This window comes from Saccopteryx bilineata, chromosome 2 (genome assembly GCF_036850765.1).
Source record: "Saccopteryx bilineata isolate mSacBil1 chromosome 2, mSacBil1_pri_phased_curated, whole genome shotgun sequence".
In the NCBI taxonomy this organism is placed as follows: Eukaryota; Metazoa; Chordata; class Mammalia; order Chiroptera; family Emballonuridae; genus Saccopteryx; species Saccopteryx bilineata.
This window is the reverse complement of record NC_089491.1, coordinates 89,949,367-89,968,614: the sequence shown is the minus strand read 5'-3', so window position 1 is coordinate 89,968,614 and position 19,248 is coordinate 89,949,367. Positions and strand designations below refer to the sequence as shown.

The 19,248-nt window shown below is 37.3% G+C and overlaps 1 pseudogene; it reads right to left on the bottom strand.

Annotated features, from left to right (window-relative positions):
* Nucleotides 1-3,569: 3,569 nt before the first annotated feature.
* On the bottom strand, nucleotides 3,570-3,986 carry LOC136322264 (phosphatidylinositol N-acetylglucosaminyltransferase subunit P pseudogene; annotated as a pseudogene).
* Nucleotides 3,987-19,248: the final 15,262 nt, after the last annotated feature.

Below are 19,248 nucleotides of genomic sequence, written 5' to 3'. Positions count from 1 at the left end.
CCTCTATAATTGTGTCATGCATTAAAGAAGCCACACTGGAAATGGAGAGTTAGATTGAGTGATTATCCTGCTGACTGCAAAGTACTTACAATTTTTCCAGGGATAGCAGAGGGATGGATAGAAAGGCTTCTTTTTCCCTACATGGGGCTGCTTCACAAAGGTGGAAGGTAGCCAATAGTCACTGTTTTGATTCATGCAACCTCTGCACAGGCAGTGGACCACTGAAGGGATATCAAAGGTATTTAACTGAGGTGTCTCTCACTCCAAAGATATTTACTGCCATACAGGGGCATAGCATGATATTACAGACGTGAAACTAGATCAAATAAGATCATGTATATAGATATCCTTGGCATAGCAACTGATGCATAGTGGGTATTCTCCAAAGGTTGATACTCTCTCTGAATCAAATTCATTCTTTTTGATACAGGAAATTTAAGATGCCTAAGGGACAGTTACATAAAGACATCAGCACTCAGTGAAACTGTTGAATATATGGCTCAAGCACACACACACAAAAAAAGAGAGACAGGTTTGTGGAAGTGTGAAAGGGTAGAAATGGAAATGGGCCACCACTTCCTACACCACATGTAGAAGCCTTTTCTGAGGGCTAAGCATCACCTTGCATGTCCTTAACCTTATCACTTAGAATTGATCACTGGTTTGTCAGTGACCAGACTTGTAGACCATGATAAAATAAGTAGCTAAAAACTTAAGTCACAGCATTAGGAAAAAAATTTCTTGAATGACTTCTTTTATTGTGCCTGTGTGCCCTCCTACACATCCTAGACCTGGAATCTAAGCTCGGTAATTGCCTCATTGTCTACCATTCTCCCTCAACAAAAGTGCTAGTGGTGCAGGTCATGGCCTCTCCTCTTTTGCTTGCAAAGAAGGAAAAAATACGCATGTCAGATTTCAATGATGAGTTCTCCTGCTTGACCTTGCTGGCTTTGAAACCATAAAATGATCTCTCTGTGTATTTCACATTTCTCCTTTTAGAGACAGCAAGTGAGAATCAATTGGTGGGAACATGTGATGAAATAGACTAGAGTGAAAACTGAAAGTGCTTTAAACACCAGATGCCAAAAGAACAAACCTGGTTAATGATCTAACTTTGAAAAAAAATTGTGCATTTTCTAGCAAAAAAATAGCATCAGAAAAACAGGCAACATAAATGTGTCATAATGTCCACCCATTTAGAAATATTACACTCTAACAGGGTTGACAAAGAATGGATAAGAGAAAAAAAACTACAAGTAACATTATTTGAATTCCTACTATGTTCTCAGTACCTTGATTTATTTTCCTCTAACCTCCTTAAGAAAACATTTGAAGTTTGGATAGAATTTAAGCCTGTCTCATTTTGAGCACTGAGACTTCTTAATTGCCCACCATGAAAGCCAATTTTTCATTGCTTTGAAACATGAAAACAGAAATTCTGTTAAAGATAGTGTGCCAGGAGTCCCAAGAGCACCCCATATTTGGATCCCCAAAAAGAACACAAGTATTTTTCATAAATCATATATGCACAATCTAGGCACAGTGATTCTGAAATCAAGTAGATCTAGTGAAATATTGTCTGTCGAGAATGCTCTGACAGTCAGCCCCCAGTCCTCAGCCACATTGCAAGCAAGACTTTCTAAAGATTACAGTCTCAGACATGCCATGTTAACTCTTTTGTGCACAAATGGTAACAGTTAACCCTTTCATGTATCTTTCTGCCCACTACCCCCATACCCTTCCAAACACAGACCAAGGACAGGTAAAATCTGAAAAGGTGATATACAAAAGAAATAGTTGGACTCAAAAAATAATCGCTGTGAGCCAGAAACAGAAGCACCAGATAGAGCTATAGGTGGTACTGAAGCAAAGTAAACCATGAAGAATGCAACGATATTTGACTCAACTAAACATAAAGTCAGACATTTATTTACAGAACATAGATCTATACTGGAAATCATTTCATTTGCAGGTAACCTTGCAAATGAAAAAATTGGTATAACTCAACTTAATAATACTGGTTAGAATAGTTCACAACCATTAGGGTTATTTGCTCACATTGAACTTAAGAAGAATGGAAGTAAAACTTTTTTATGGTAATTCAGTGTTTTATTTATTCTGTCCATTAATAAGTAATATTAGAGGACATTTATAATATAAATGGAACTTAATCTAAGAGAAGTTTAACTTAAATTTTCTAGATATTTCAATAGTGGGTATTAATAAGAAAACTGGAAAGCCACATGCAAAAGAATGAAACTCGACTACAGCCTGTCCCCGTGTACTAAAATTAATTCAAAATGGATCAAAGACCTAAATATAAGACCTGAAACAATAAAGTACATAGAAGAAGACATAGGTACTAAAATCATGGACCTGGGTTTTAAAGAACATTTTATGAACTTGACTCCAATGGCAAGAGAAGTGAAGGCAAAGATAAATGAATGGGACTACATCAGAATTAAAAGTTTTTGCTCAGCAAGAGAAACTGATATCAAAATAAACAGACAGCCAACTATATGGGAACTGATATTTTCAAACGACAGCTCAGATAAGGGCCTAATATCCAAAATTTACAAAGAACTCATAAAACTCAACAACAAACAAACAAGCAATCCAATAAAAAAATGGGAAGAGGACATGAACAGACACTTCTCCCAGGAAGAGATACAAATGGCCAACAGATATATGAAAAGATGCTCAGCTTCATTAGTTATTAGAGAAATGCAAATCAAAACTACAATGAGATACCACCTCACTCCTGTTAGATTAGCTATTATCAACAAGACGGGTAATAGCAAATGTTGGAGAGGCTGTGGAGAAAAAGGAACCCTCATTCACTGTTGGTGGGAATGTAAAGTAGTACAACCATTATGGAGGAAAGTATGGTGGTTCCTCAAAAAACTGCAAATAGAACTACCTTATGACCCAGCAATCCCTCTACTGGGTATATACCCCAAAACCTCAGAAACATTGATACGTGAAGACACATGTAGCCCCATGTTCATTGCAGCACTGTTCACAGTGGCCAAGACATGGAAACAACCAAAAAGCCCTTCAATAGAAGACTGGATAAAGAAGATGTGGCACATATACACTATGGAATACTACTCAGCCATAAGAAATGATGACATCAGATCATTTACAGCAAAATGGTGGGATCTTGATAACATTATAAGGAGTGAAATAAGCAAATCAGAAAAAAACAAGAACTACATGATTCCATACATTGGTGGAACATAAAAATGAGACTAAGAGACATGAACAAGAGTGTGGTGGTTACCAAGGGTGGGGGGGGAGGGAGGACATGGGAGGGAGGGAGGGAGAGAGTTAGGGGGAGGGGGAGGGGCACAGAGAACTAGATAGAGGGTGACGGAGGACAATCTGACTTTGGGCGAGGGGTTTGCAACATAATTTGATGACAAAATAACCTAGACATGTTTTCTTTGAATATATGTACCCTGATTTATTAATGTCATCCCATTACCATTAATAAAAATTTATTAAAAATTGAAAAAAAAAAAAAAAAAAAAGAAAGATAAGTATGGTCAAAATTATTATGTCAAAACTTATAATAAATGTTTGATGGTAGTGCACAAACAGTTTAGGTTTGGTGTAAACTTCTTTGGTGGAAGAAAGAACATTTGGTTTACTTCACTAATAGGAGTATCTCTTAATGCTGGGATGGCCTCTCCTTGATTTTTAGCATAGCTCCCTGTGATCACAGGAATGAAGTTGAGTGGTGAGGCACTCCTGTGTTTACTCCAACTAAGCACATACCCAATTACTATAGCAATGAGGAGGGAGATGGACAACGCAACTGCCCAATACTTTGAAGGCCAACAAGTTAAACTTAAGACAGTTAGTCAAGATTCAGGAATAAAAGCCCACATGAGATACAGAATGAAGCCAAATTAGGAGTTTAAGGAAAGAACAAAGTCATAAATCACTCTCTCCAGCAATAGCAACAGTGAATTTACCACCATTTACCCTGTGGCTTTGAGACAGTCTGTGTGCGGAGCACCCTGCACTCAAATGCTGAAAGGGAGCCCAAGGAGAGTGACAGAGGAAATCTCAGTGAGAATCCGCATGGTGGCAGCACCCCCCACCCCAACCCCAGACAGGCTCAGGGCAATCCTCATCCGGTGGGAGGGGGAGGGTACTTTTAAATATAACCAAATGAATCAGAAATGTTTGATTTCAGAATCATTTGAGCTTAGTCTTCAAAGAGTGCTAAATATCACACAAGTAGCTTTAAATGCAGTCCTGGCTAGTAGAACTTTCTGCGATAATAAAAATGTTCTTGCCGTCTAATATAGCAGTTGCTAGCCACATGTGGATAGTGCAACTGAGCGACTGATTTTTAATTTTATTTCATTTGAGTTTAAATTTAAACATGTATATGTTACTAGTGACTTCTGTATTGGAAACATATTTTCTAATGGGTTTGTTGTCTTGTTTTTACTCTATCACCGGAGCTTCTTCTAAAATGTGTTGACAAAAACCCAACCATAGAGGAAGAGTGGATAAAATGTGATACATATATACAGTGCAATGGAATACTACTCAGTCATAAAAAAGAATGAAAGTGAACCATTTGTGACAGCAGGAATTATGTTAAGTGAAATAAGTCAGTCAGAGAAAGACAAATACGTATGATTTCATTTATATGTGGAATCTAAAGAAAAAAATAAACTAACAAAACAAAATAGAAACAGACTCAAAGATAACGAAAAGAGACTGATCTTGCCAGAGGGGAGAAGGGTTAGAGGACTTCCTGAAAGCGGCAAAGGCATTAAGAAGTATATACAAATTGGTAGTTACAAAATAGTCAAAAGTATGTAAAGTACGGCAAAGGGAATATAATCAAAGATGTTGTAATAACTACATATAGTGTCAGGTGAATACCTGAAATATCAGGGGGAACACTCTGTAAAGTATATGATTGTCTAACTACTATGTTATACATCTGAATCTAATACAAAATAATACTGAACGTAAACTGTAATTGAAAAGATGAAAATAAAAATGTTCAAAGTGTGTTGACTGATCAGTTGGTTCTGAGAGGTTGTGTCTGTGTGTCTGTGTCTCTGGAAAGTGCCAGTGGCACCATTTGCAAATACACATACTATTCATCAGGAAGAGAGATTCAGGAACTTCTTTCCATCACCCTAACTTAGTTCACGGATCACCTCTTCACATTTGTAACTTGAAGGTGCTATGGGGAGGGAGGCAAGGGAGATGTTGAGGGGAATATGGGGGAGGAGGGATGTTGCCTCATTCAGGGCAACACTAGAATCTATGTAAACATAATATATTAAAATCAATAAAAAAAGAGACCTATAAGCAAACCTCACCCATTAAAAGTGGGCAGAGAATCAAGATAAGTACCCAAAGGGGTAAAGAATCAAGATGAGTAAATTGTCAGTTACAAAAATAGTCACAAGGATGTAAAGTACAGCATAAAAAATACAGTCAATAGTATTGTAGTAGAGTGACGTCACGGAAATGGCGCCGTGAGAAGCGCGTCCGACAGCTCTCCCCTAAATCACAACAAATTTATCAACTAGAAACAGAAAAATTTATCCTCGGAGCATTCCGGAGTTCCACACAAACTGAAAGCAAAAGGACTGTTATCACTTGAATCTGAGAGACGAGGGTGTGGAGAAAGCAACCGCAGCGACGCTCATTCAAGCCGCCAGGGAGTGCGCCCGGGGTGAGTCAGCCCATATACTTGGGAACCGCAAGCCGCCGCGAGCGGACGACCGCGAGCTGCCGCGAGCCCGCGAGCTGCCGCGAACCACCGCGAACCGCCACCGCGAGCGGCTGCCACGAGCCGCCGCGCGCGCGCGCCCGGTCCGGTTGAGCACCGCTGACGTTCCCAGCGGCCCGCACACTGCGAGTGGGGGTCGCCGGCCACCGGTGCCCTGAGCGCCACATTCGCGCGCGTGCCTTGGGCATTCCACGCGCCCAGGGCGCCCTACTGGCCCGCACACCCAGGGGGCTCCATTATCCTGCGCCTGGTGCGGTCCAGCCAGCGGCGGGGCGAGCAGGAGAGGCTTGGGAGATTCTCTCCGTGGGCGGGGCACCTCACCCAGCCATTCAAGCTAACAATCAAGCGTTGGGGGAGGGGTGCGCGCAGGCAGCCTAAAATACCTTCGGAAACACAGCTGCAACCCAATCACTGAAATTAGCTTAACCCATAAAATCTGCGCACCCTCGGTTCTAATTGATAAGATCTCTCTCAGTTCAGCGATCCAAGACAAGAGGCGTGATATTTTTTAGTGCCTCTCGCTAAAGGGGCGGGGGCAACTTCTGATTGATAGAGCCTCCATATTCAGGGATAAACGCTAACAAGAAGGACTTGGCAGATAATAAGGTCTATACTACACTAGTCGTAAGCAGAGACTAGTGCCTCTTCTTCCCTGCAAAAACAGGCTACAAAGTGTGGAAAGCCTGGGTTGAGAGGTCCAACTAAATGCTAGGCGCTGAACAGTCACCTTGACAACAATTGACTCCCACCCCCGCCTGATTACACTGGAGGCCCTGACTGTCAGAGCCTTTCCCAAAGCCTTGCACTGAGTGGGGATAGAGTGGGGATTTCCCAGCTCTTTGAGCCTCTTACTCCCCAGGCAGAAGCAGTTGCAGCCTTATAGCTGGATCACCAGGCTGCTAATTCAGAAAGGGGGGACTAGGAGAGAGAATCCAGGAAAGCAAACTCTCTCATCGTTGGACCCTGCAAACGCCAACAAGCCTTTACTTCCAGCAAGACTAAAGCCAATTATATGACATTGCCATAGAATCCCATCAACTGCAAATCCCTACCTAAGAGTGACACAGGGGCAGAGCCTGGGGTACAGAGTCACCGACTAGGAAGAGGGAGAGAAAAGAAAGAGGAAGAAGTTAACCTCTCAAAATCAAGAAAAACCCACAGACTTTACAACTTGATCCACTAATTTTTTTTGTTGTTGTTGTTGTTGCTTGTTTCTTCTATCTTTTTGCCTTTATTTCCTCCACCTCGGTCCTTCTATTCTCTGCCCATCTTATGCTTCCCCTTTCTTGAACTACACTACCCATGAGTGTTGCATTTTATTTTTCTTCTTCATCCTCACCCTCCTTTAAGGTTATACTCCAAAACACTTAACTCTCACTCTCACCTCTTTTGTTTTTTTTTTTTGTCTTGTTTTATTTTGTTTTTTTCTCCTCCTATTTTATTTCTTCCTTCGTTTTTCTCTTTTTCTTATTTTTTCCTTTCTATTCATTTTTTCTTTTCTCATTTTACTTTCCTCCCATATAATCCTCAATCACGAACAAATTAGTTAATTTGGGACTCAAGGCTTTTTTTTTGGTTTTATTTCTCTTTTTTGCTTTTGTTTTTATTTTTTTTTCTCTTGTTTGTTTATTTTTGTGGCATTTTGGGTCCTCCCAACCCAAGGTCTCCATTGTATTTAGTCTTCGCTCCACTTAATACAACAGATTTTTACTTATTATTTTTATTTTTTCTTCTTTATTATTCTTTTTTGGTCCTTTTTTCTGATTCCCTCTTATCCCTCTCATTATATCTCTTAGTTGACCATCACTTACAAGCAAATCATCTTATGCTTGTCTAAGATTTTCTTCCTTTTTTTTTTTTTTTTTTTTTTTTTTGCATTTAGTAGGTCCCTACTCCCTTTTTTTGCCCTTGAACTCTTCACCCCAAATCAGGCCCTCCATTATAGGCACGATATTTCCCTGAGGAGGGGAGAGGAGGGAAAGAGAAGAGAGAAAAAAGGGGGAAATAATAAATTATTACTGGTTTTTTTTGTGGGGTGTTTTAACCTTTTTTTTTTTTTCTTTTTACTCTTTATTAATTCTAATTAGTGCTATCAATAAGACCACCCTCAGATGCCGATAAGAAAGAGGAAATCGAATATTATGGATACAAAAGAAAGAGAGGTAACACAAATAGATGTGGAAAAATCTATGGAGAAAAGACTTAACATATTGGAAGCCTTGGAGCTAAATGACAGACAATTTAAACTAGAAATCTTAAAAATACTCACAGATATACAAGAAAACACAGAAAGGCAATATAGGGAGATCAGAAAACAACTCAATGAACACAAAGAATATATTACCAAGAAAATTGAAACTATAAAAACAAATCAAACAGAAATGAAAAACTCAATTTACGAGCTGAAAAACGAGGTAACAAGCTTAGCTAACAGAACAGCCCAGATTGAAGATAGGATTAGTGAAATAGAAGACAAACAACTTGAGACACAACAGAGAGAAGAAGAAAGAGACTCAAGAATAATAAAAAATGAGAAAGCCCTACAGGAATTGTCTGACTCCATCAGAAAGAATAACATAAGAATAATAGGTATATCAGAGGGAGAAGAGAAAGAAAAGGGAATGGAGAATATACTCAAACAAATAATAAACGAGAACTTCCCAAGCCTGTGGAAGGAACTAAAGCCTCAAATTCAAGAAGCAAACAGAACACCAAGTTTTCTTAACCCCAACAAACCCACTCCAAGGCACATCATAATAAAGATGACACAAACCAATGACAAAGAAAAAATTCTCAAGGCAGCCAGGGAAAAGAAGAGTACAACATATAAAGAAAGGCCTATTAGATTATCATCAGATTTCTCAGCAGAAACTCTACAAGCTAGAAGAGAGTGGACCCCAATATTTAAAGCCCTGAAAGAGAGGAACTTTCAGCCAAGAATACTATACCCATCAAAGCTATCCTTCAAGTATGAAGGAGATATAAAAACATTCACAAATACAGAAAAGATGAGAGAATTTATCAACAGAAAGCCCCCACTCCAGGAAATACTAAGGGGGGTTTTCCAACCAGATTCAAAGAACAAAAGAAAACAACACCACAAGTAACAGCTCCACCAAGAACACAATAAAACCAAACTTAAACTGTGACAACAAAGGAAAAAAAGGGGGGAGAGGATGGAGATTAACAGTAGCAAAGGATGATGAAGTGCAGAAATACTTATAAGATAGGGTACTACAATGAATATGGTAGGTACCCTTTTCATTACTTAATGGTAACCACCCTTAAAAAAACCACCACAAAAACACTTGACTTAAAAAAGGTAGCAACAGAGGAAAGAAGTATGGAACACAAACAAAAACAAATGATAGAAAAACAAAAGAGAAGAATCAAACTAGATACAAAACTAACAGAAAGCAATTTATAAAATGGCAGTAGGGAACCCACAAGTGTCAATAATTACACTAAATGTAAATGGATTAAACTTACCAATAAAGAGACACAGAGTAGCAGAATGGATTAAAAAAGAAAATCCAACTATATGCTGCCTACAAGAAACACATCTAAGCAACAAGGATAAAAACAAATTCAAAGTGAAAGGCTGGAAAACAATACTCCAAGCAAACAACACCCAAAAAAAAGCAGGTGTAGCAATACTCATATCTAATAATGCTGACTACAAGACAGAAAAAGTACTCAGAGACAAAAATGGTCATTTCATAATGATTAAGGGGAAGTTGAATCAAGAAGACATAACAATCCTTAATATATATGCACCAAACCAAGGAGCACCAAAATATATAAGACAGCTACTTATTGACCTTAAAACAAAAACTAACAAAAATACAATCATACTTGGAGACCTCAATACACCGCTGACGGCTCTAGATCGGTCATCCAAACAGAGAATCAATAAAGATATAGTGGCCTTAAACGAAATACTAGAACACCTGGATATGATAGACATCTACAGGACACTTCATCCCAAAGCGACAGAGTATACATTTTTCTCTAGTGTACATGGAACATTCTCAAGAATTGACCATATGTTGGGCCACAAAGACAATATCAGCAAATTTAGAAAAATTGAAATTGTACCAAGCATATTTTCTGATCATAAAGCCTTGAAACTAGAATTCAACTGCAAAAAAGAGGGGGGAAAAACCCACAAAAATGTGGAAACTAAACAACATACTTCTAAAAAATGAATGGGTCAAAGAAGAAATAAGTGCAGAAATCAAAAGATATATACAGACAAATGAAAATGAAAATACGACATATCAGAATCTCTGGGATGCAGCAAAAGCCGTAATAAGAGGAAAGTTCATATCACTTCAGGCCTATATGAACAAACACGAGAGAGCCGAAGTAAACCACTTAACTTCACACCTTAAGGAACTAGAAAAAGAAGAACAAAGACAACCCAAAACCAGCTGAAGAAAGGAGATAATAAAAATCAGAGCAGAAATAAATGAAATAGAGAACAGAAAAACTATAGAAAAAATCAATAAAACAAGGAGCTGGTTCTTTGAAAAGATCAACAAAATTGACAAACCCTTGGCAAGACTCACCAAGGAAAAAAGACACAGGACTCAAATAAATAAAATCCAAAATGAAAGAGGAGAGATCACCACAGACATCATAGAAATACAAAGAATTATTGTAGAATACTATGAAAAATTATATGCCACCAAATACAACAATCTAGAAGAAATGGATAAATTCCTAGAACAATACAACCTTCCTAGACTGAGTCATGAAGAAGCAGAAAGCCTAAACAGACCAATCAGCAGGGAGGAAATAGAAAAAACTATTAAAAATCTCCCCAAAAATAAAAGTCCAGGCCCAGACGGTTATACTAGTGAATTCTATCAAACATTCAAAGAAGACTTGGTTCCTATTCTACTCAAAGTCTTCCAAAAAATTGAAGAAGAAGCAATACTTCCAAACACATTTTATGAGGCCAACATAACCCTCATACCAAAACCTGGCAAGGATGGCACAAAGAAAGAAAACTACAGACCAATATCTCTAATGAATACAGATGCTAAAATACTAAACAAAATACTGGCAAACCGAATACAACAACATATTAAAAAAATAATACATCATGATCAAGTGGGATTCATCCCAGAATCTCAAGGATGGTTCAACATATGCAAAACGGTTAACGTAATACACCATATCAACAAAACAAAGAACAAAAACCACATGATCTTATCAATAGATGCAGAAAAGGCTTTTGATAAAATACAACACAATTTTATGTTTAAGACTCTCAACAAAATGGGTATAGAAGGAAAATATCTCAACATGATAAAGGCCATATATGATAAACCATCAGCCAACATCCTATTAAATGGCATAAAACTGAGGACTTTCTACCTTAAATCAGGAACAAGACAGGGTTGTCCACTCTCTCCACTCTTATTCAACGTGGTGCTAGAAGTTCTGGCCAGAGCAATCAGACAAGACAAAGAAATAAAAGGCATCCATATTGGAAAAGAAGAAGTAAAGCTATCACTTTTTGCTGATGATATGATCCTATACATCGAAAACCCGAAAAACTCCACAAAAAGATTATTAGAAACAATAAACCAATATAGTAAGGTCGCAGGATACAAAATTAACATACAAAAGTCCATAGCCTTTCTATATGCCAACAATGAAATATTAGAAAACGAACTCAAAAAAATAATCCCCTTCACGATTGCAACAAAAAAAATAAAATACCTAGGAATAAACATAACAAAGAACGTAAAGGACCTATATAATGAAAATTACAAAGCATTGTTAAGGGAAATCGAAAAAGATACAATGAGATGAAAAAATATTCCTTGTTCTTGGATAGGAAGAATAAATATAATCAAAATGGCCATATTACCCAAAGCAATATACAAATTTAATGCAATTCCCATCAAAATCCCTATGAGATTTTTTAAAGAAATGGAACAAAAAATCATCAGATTTATATGGAATTATAAAAAACCCCGAATAGCCAAAACAATCCTAGGGAAAAAGAATGAAGCTGGAGGCATTACAATACCTGAATTTAAACTATATTATAGGGCCACGATAATCAAAACAGCATAGTATTGGCAAAAAAATAGACACTCAGACCAATGGAACAGAATAGAAAGCCCAGAAATAAAACCACATATATATGGTCAAATAATCTTTGATAAAGGGGCCAACAACACACAATGGAGAAAAGAAAGCCTCTTCAACAAATGGTGTTGGGAAAACTGGAAAGCCACATGCAAAAGAATGAAACTCGACTACAGCCTGTCCCCGTGTACTAAAATTAATTCAAAATGGATCAAAGACCTAAATATAAGACCTGAAACAATAAAGTACATAGAAGAAGACATAGTTACTAAAATCATGGACCTGGGTTTTAAAGAACATTTTATGAACTTGACTCCAATGGCAAGAGAAGTGAAGGCAAAGATAAATGAATGGGACTACATCAGAATTAAAAGGTTTTGCTCAGCAAGAGAAACTGATATCAAAATAAACAGACAGCCAACTATATGGGAACTGATATTTTCAAACGACAGCTCAGATAAGGGCCTAATATCCAAAATTTACAAAGAACTCATAAAACTCAACAACAAACAAACAAGCAATCCAATAAAAAAATGGGAAGAGGACATGAACAGACACTTCTCCCAGGAAGAGATACAAATGGCCAACAGATATATGAAAAGATGCTCAGCTTCATTAGTTATTAGAGAAATGCAAATCAAAACTACAATGAGATACCACCTCACTCCTGTTAGATTAGCTATTATCAACAAGACGGGTAATAGCAAATGTTGGAGAGGCTGTGGAGAAAAAGGAACCCTCATTCACTGTTGGTGGGACTGTAAAGTAGTACAACCATTATGGAGGAAAGTATGGTGGTTCCTCAAAAAACTGCAAATAGAACTACCTTATGACCCAGCAATCCCTCTACTGGGTATATACCCCAAAACCTCAGAAACATTGATACGTGAAGACACATGTAGCCCCATGTTCATTGCAGTACTGTTCACAGTGGCCAAGACATGGAAACAACCAAAAAGCCCTTCAATAGAAGACTGGATAAAGAAGATGTGGCACATATACACTATGGAATACTACTCAGCCATAAGAAATGATGACATCAGATCATTTACAGCAAAATGGTGGGATCTTGATAACATTATAAGGAGTGAAATAAGCAAATCAGAAAAAAACAAGAACGACATGATTCCATACATTGGTGGAACATAAAAATGAGACTAAGAGTCATGGACAAGAGTGTGGTGGTTACCAAGGGTGGGGGGGGAGGGAGGACATGGGAGGAAGGGAGGGAGAGAGTTAGGGGGAGGGGGAGGGGCACGGAGAACTAGATAGAGGGTGACGGAGGACAATCTGACTTTGGGCGAGGGGTTTGCAACATAATTTGATGACAAAATAACCTAGACATGTTTTCTTTGAATATATGTACCCAGATTTATTAATGTCATCCCATTACCATTAATAAAAATTTATTAAAAAAAAAAAAAAAAAAAAATTTAGAAAAATTGAAATTGTACCAAGCATATTTTCTGATCATAAAGCCTTGAAACTAGAATTCAACTGCAAAAAAGAGGGGGAAAAACCCACAAAAATGTGGAAACTAAACAACATACTTCTAAAAAATGAATGGGTCAAAGAAGAAATAAGTGCAGAAATCAAAAGATATATACAGACAAATGAAAATGAAAATACGACATATCAGAATCTCTGGGATGCAGCAAAAGCAGTAATAAGAGGAAAGTTCATATCACTTCAGGCCTATATGAACAAACAAGAGAGAGCCGAAGTAAACCACTTAACTTCACACCTTAAGGAACTAGAAAAAGAAGAACAAAGACAACCCAAAACCAGCCGAAGAAAGGAGATAATAAAAATCAGAGCAGAAATAAATGAAATAGAGAACAGAAAAACTATAGAAAAAATCAATAAAACAAGGAGCTGGTTCTTTGAAAAGATCAACAAAATTGACAAACCCTTGGCAAGACTCACCAAGGAAAAAAGACACAGGACTCAAATAAATAAAATCCAAAATGAAAGAGGAGAGATCACCACAGACATCATAGAAATACAAAGAATTATTGTAGAATACTATGAAAAATTATATGCCACCAAATACAACAATCTAGAAGAAATGGATAAATTCCTAGAACAATACAACCTTCCTAGACTGAGTCATGAAGAAGCAGAAAGCCTAAACAGACCAATCAGCAGGGAGGAAATAGAAAAAACTATTAAAAATCTCCCCAAAAATAAAAGTCCAGGCCCAGACGGTTATACTAGTGAATTCTATCAAACATTCAAAGAAGACTTGGTTCCTATTCTACTCAAAGTCTTCCAAAAAATTGAAGAAGAAGCAATACTTCCAAACACATTTTATGAGGCCAACATAACCCTCATACCAAAACCTGGCAAGGATGGCACAAAGAAAGAAAACTACAGACCAATATCTCTAATGAATACAGATGCTAAAATACTAAACAAAATACTGGCAAACCGAATACAACAACATATTAAAAAAATAATACATCATGATCAAGTGGGATTCATCCCAGAATCTCAAGGATGGTTCAACATATGCAAAACGGTTAACGTAATACACCATATCAACAAAACAAAGAACAAAAACCACATGATCTTATCAATAGATGCAGAAAAGGCTTTTGATAAAATACAACACAATTTTATGTTTAAGACTCTCAACAAAATGGGTATAGAAGGAAAATATCTCAACATGATAAAGGCCATATATGATAAACCATCAGCCAACATCCTATTAAACGGCATAAAACTGAGGACTTTCTACCTTAAATCAGGAACAAGACAGGGTTGTCCACTCTCTCCACTCTTATTCAACGTGGTGCTAGAAGTTCTGGCCAGAGCAATCAGACAAGACAAAGAAATAAAAGGCATCCATATTGGAAAAGAAGAAGTAAAGCTATCACTTTTTGCTGATGATATGATCCTATACATCGAAAACCCGAAGGACTCCACAAAAAGATTATTAGAAACAATAAACCAATACAGTAAGGTTGCAGGATACAAAATTAACATACAAAAGTCCATAGCCTTTCTATATGCCAACAATGAAATATTAGAAAACGAACTCAAAAAAATAATCCCCTTCACGATTGCAACAAAAAAAATAAAATACCTAGGAATAAACATAACAAAGAACGTAAAGGACCTATATAATGAAAATTACAAAGCATTGTTAAGGGAAATCGAAAAAGATACAATGAGATGGAAAAATATTCCTTGTTCTTGGATAGGAAGAATAAATATAATCAAAATGGCCATATTACCCAAAGCAATATACAAATTTAATGCAATTCCCATCAAAATCCCTATGAGATTCTTTAAAGAAATGGAACAAAAAATCATCAGATTTATATGGAACTATAAAAAACCCCGAATAGCCAAAACAATTTTAAGGAAAAAGAATGAAGCTGGGGGCATTACAATACCTGACTTTAAACTATATTATAGGGCCACGATAATCAAAACAGCATGGTATTGGCAGAAAAATAGACACTCAGACCAATGGAACAGAATAGAAAGCCCAGAAATAAAACCACATATATATGGTCAAATAATCTTTGATAAAGGGGCCAACAACACACAATGGAGAAAAGAAAGCCTCTTCAACAAATGGTGTTGGGAAAACTGGAAAGCCACATGCAAAAGAATGAAACTCGACTACAGCCTGTCCCCGTGTACTAAAATTAATTCAAAATGGATCAAAGACCTAAATATAAGACCTGAAACAATAAAGTACATAGAAGAAGACATAGTTACTAAAATCATGGACCTGGGTTTTAAAGAACATTTTATGAACTTGACTCCAATGGCAAGAGAAGTGAAGGCAAAGATAAATGAATGGGACTACATCAGAATTAAAAGGTTTTGCTCAGCAAGAGGAACTGATATCAAAATAAACAGACAGCCAACTATATGGGAACTGATATTTTCAAACGACAGCTCAGATAAGGGCCTAATATCCAAAATTTACAAAGAACTCATAAAACTCAACTACAAACAAACAAGCAATCCAATAAAAAAATGGGAAGAGGACATGAACAGACACTTCTCCCAGGAAGAGATACAAATGGCCAACAGATATATGAAAAGATGCTCAGCTTCATTAGTTATTAGAGAAATGCAAATCAAAACTACAATGAGATACCACCTCACCCCTGTTAGATTAGCTATTATCAACAAGACGGGTAATAGCAAATGTTGGAGAGGCTGTGGAGAAAAAGGAACCCTCATTCACTGTTGGTGGGAATGTAAAGTAGTACAACCATTATGGAGGAAAGTATGGTGGTTCCTCAAAAAACTGCAAATAGAACTACCTTATGACCCAGCAATTCCTCTACTGGGTATATACCCCAAAACCTCAGAAACATTGATACGTGAAGACACATGTAGCCCCATGTTCATTGCAGCACTGTTCACAGTGGCCAAGATATGGAAACAACCAAAAAGCCCTTCAATAGAAGACTGGATAAAGAAGATGTGGCACATATACACTATGGAATACTACTCAGCCATAAGAAATGATGACATCAGATCATTTACAGCAAAATGGTGGGATCTTGATAACATTATAAGGAGTGAAATAAGCAAATCAGAAAAAAACAAGAACTACATGATTCCATACATTGGTGGAACATAAAAATGAGACTAAGAGACATGGACAAGAGTGTGGTGGTTACCAAGGGTGGGGGGGGAGGGAGGACATGGGAAGGAGGGAGGGAGAGAGTTAGGGGGAGGGGGAGGGGCACAGAGAACTAGATAGAGGGTGACGGAGGACAATCTGACTTTGGGCGAGGGGTTTGCAACATAATTTGATGACAAAATAACCTAGACATGTTTTCTTTGAATATATGTACCCTGATTTATTGTCATCCCATTACCATTAATAAAAATTTATTAAAAAAAAAAATAGTATTGTAGTAACCAGGTATGGTGTCAGATGGGTACTAGACTTATCCAAGTGATCATGTTATAAGTTACATAAATGTTCTTTTTTCTTTTTTTTATTAAGTGAGAGGAGGGAGGGAGGGAAGCAAAATTAGACTCTCGCGTGCACCCTGACTGAAATCCACCCGTCAAGCTCCCTACAGGGTGATGCTCTGCCCATCTGGGGCCACTGCTCTGTTACTTATCAACTGAGCTATTTCAGCACCTGAGGTGAGGCCATGGAGCCATGGCTGTGGGAGTGGAGGAGAGATAGAATGGGGAGGAGTGAAGAAGCAGATGATCGCTTCTCCTGTGTGCCCTGACTGGGAAACGAACTCAGCACTTCCACACACCAGGCCAACGCTCTACTGCTGAGCGAATGGGCTGGAGCCAATAAATGTTTACTCACTGAACTGTTCACCTGAAACTAATATAATATTTTACATCAACTTTAATTGAAAATTTTTTAAGATAAATAACTATTTTAAACTAGAAAGACCAAGTAAAACTTCCTGAATATCTAACTTCTTGAAATCTCACTGAATAAATTCATTTTTCTTCAAAAAATGAAAAGAAAAAAATGGTGGTAAATGGAATTGGACATCAGATTCTATATTATGTATGAGTAATGGCCAACTTACAATTTTACTTACTAGTTTTGCTTTGAAAAAATAGGACACACTATTTTCTATTTTTTCTGTAGGAATTTATAGTGCTATAAAACTAAAAGTTCATCAGGACACCATCTGAACTCTAAAAATAAAGTAGCACCGCTCTGCTGAAACATTCGACTAGGTTATGATGAGTAAGCTTCAGGGCGTGACATTCATTGGTTCATTAACTTTACCACAGGTTCTGCATGTCTCTGGTGTACAAGACAGTGTGCTAAGTAAGATGGATAATATAAAGATAAGTCCCTGACCTCCAATAATTCTGATCAAGACCTGCTACCCGCAGTGAATAAAACTTTAAAAAGAAGTGTCAACACAGCATACTCCTTACTGAATTTCCCAATCAGTTCACTTTTACACACAGTTTTGCTTATGACTTTATTCAAAAATATTATGATCAGAAATTTCTCAGTGACAGAAAGCCATAGTATTAATCCTTCCATCTTAAAAAGACATACAAACTAAATGGTAATATGGTATCTTGGACTGGATCTTGAAATGGAAATAAGACAGTAGAAAACTGACAAAAATCTGAATAAAGTCTAAAGTCCAGTTAATAGAAATTAATTTTTTAGTTTTTACAAGTGTACCATAGTAATAATATTTAGGGAAACTGAATAAAGAATGCATAGGAACTCTCCGTACCAGCAATTTTCAACTGGTGTGCCACAAGAATTTTTAAAACATGCAATAACTGACTACTTAGGGGTACTGACCTCTTTTCCCTTAGATTGTACAATAAAATGATAATAACAGCCAACACAATAATAGTCATCCAGTGTGAATGAATCAAAATTATACCTAATTTTTGTCAGATCAGCAAAAAAATATATTTTTTGGTGTGCCACAGAATTTTAGTAATTAGTTTATGTGTGGCATGAGATGAAAAAGGTTGAAAATTACTGTTCCAATGGATAGCTGTCAGAAGAAAGGTGGATGAGGGGATGGGATCAGAGAAGGTAAAGGGATCAGCTAAGGTATATATACATAACACAGAGATACAGACAACAGGGCAGCAAGTCCAGAAGGAAAAGGGGGTGGAAGTCGAGAGACATGGGGTGAAGGGGGGAAATGGGAATGAAAGAGACTTTGCATGAGGAATGGCGGGCATGATGGGGTGGGCTGAGAGCATTATATTGAATGGGTCATTTGAAACCATGTCAATACAATAAATTAAAAAAGTTTTAAAAAGTAAAATAGAGATCAAAAGAGTCCCCCTCTAAAAAAAAAATCACTGTTCTCAATATTATCTGAGTCTGTTAAAGATGCTATAATAAAAATATCATAGATGGGGATGACTTAAAAAACGGAAATGTATTTCTTACAATTCTGGAGACTGAGAAGTCCAAGATCAAGGTGCCAACAGATAGTGTCTGGTGAGAGCCCACTTCTTGGTTTATAGATGGCTGTCTCTTTGCTGTGTCTTCACATGGTGGAAGGGACTAGAGAACTCTTTAGGGTCTTTTTTATATGGGTACTAATTTCATTCACCTAATTACTTCACAAAGTCCCACCTGCAAATACCATCACATTGAATTAGGATTCAACATATGAATTTTGGATGTCAAAAATATTTAGTTTATAACAATTATCTTTGCAACTTATCTATAAATCTAGAATTATCCAAATATTAAAGTGTATTAAAAATAGATATGGGAGGATAAATAGGAATATCGAAAGTCCCTTAAAAGCTCTTTCTAGCCTGACCTGTGGTGGCGCAGTGGATAAAGCATCGACCTGGAAATGCTGAGGTCGCTGGTTCAAAACCCTGGGCTTGCCTGGTCAAGGTACATATGG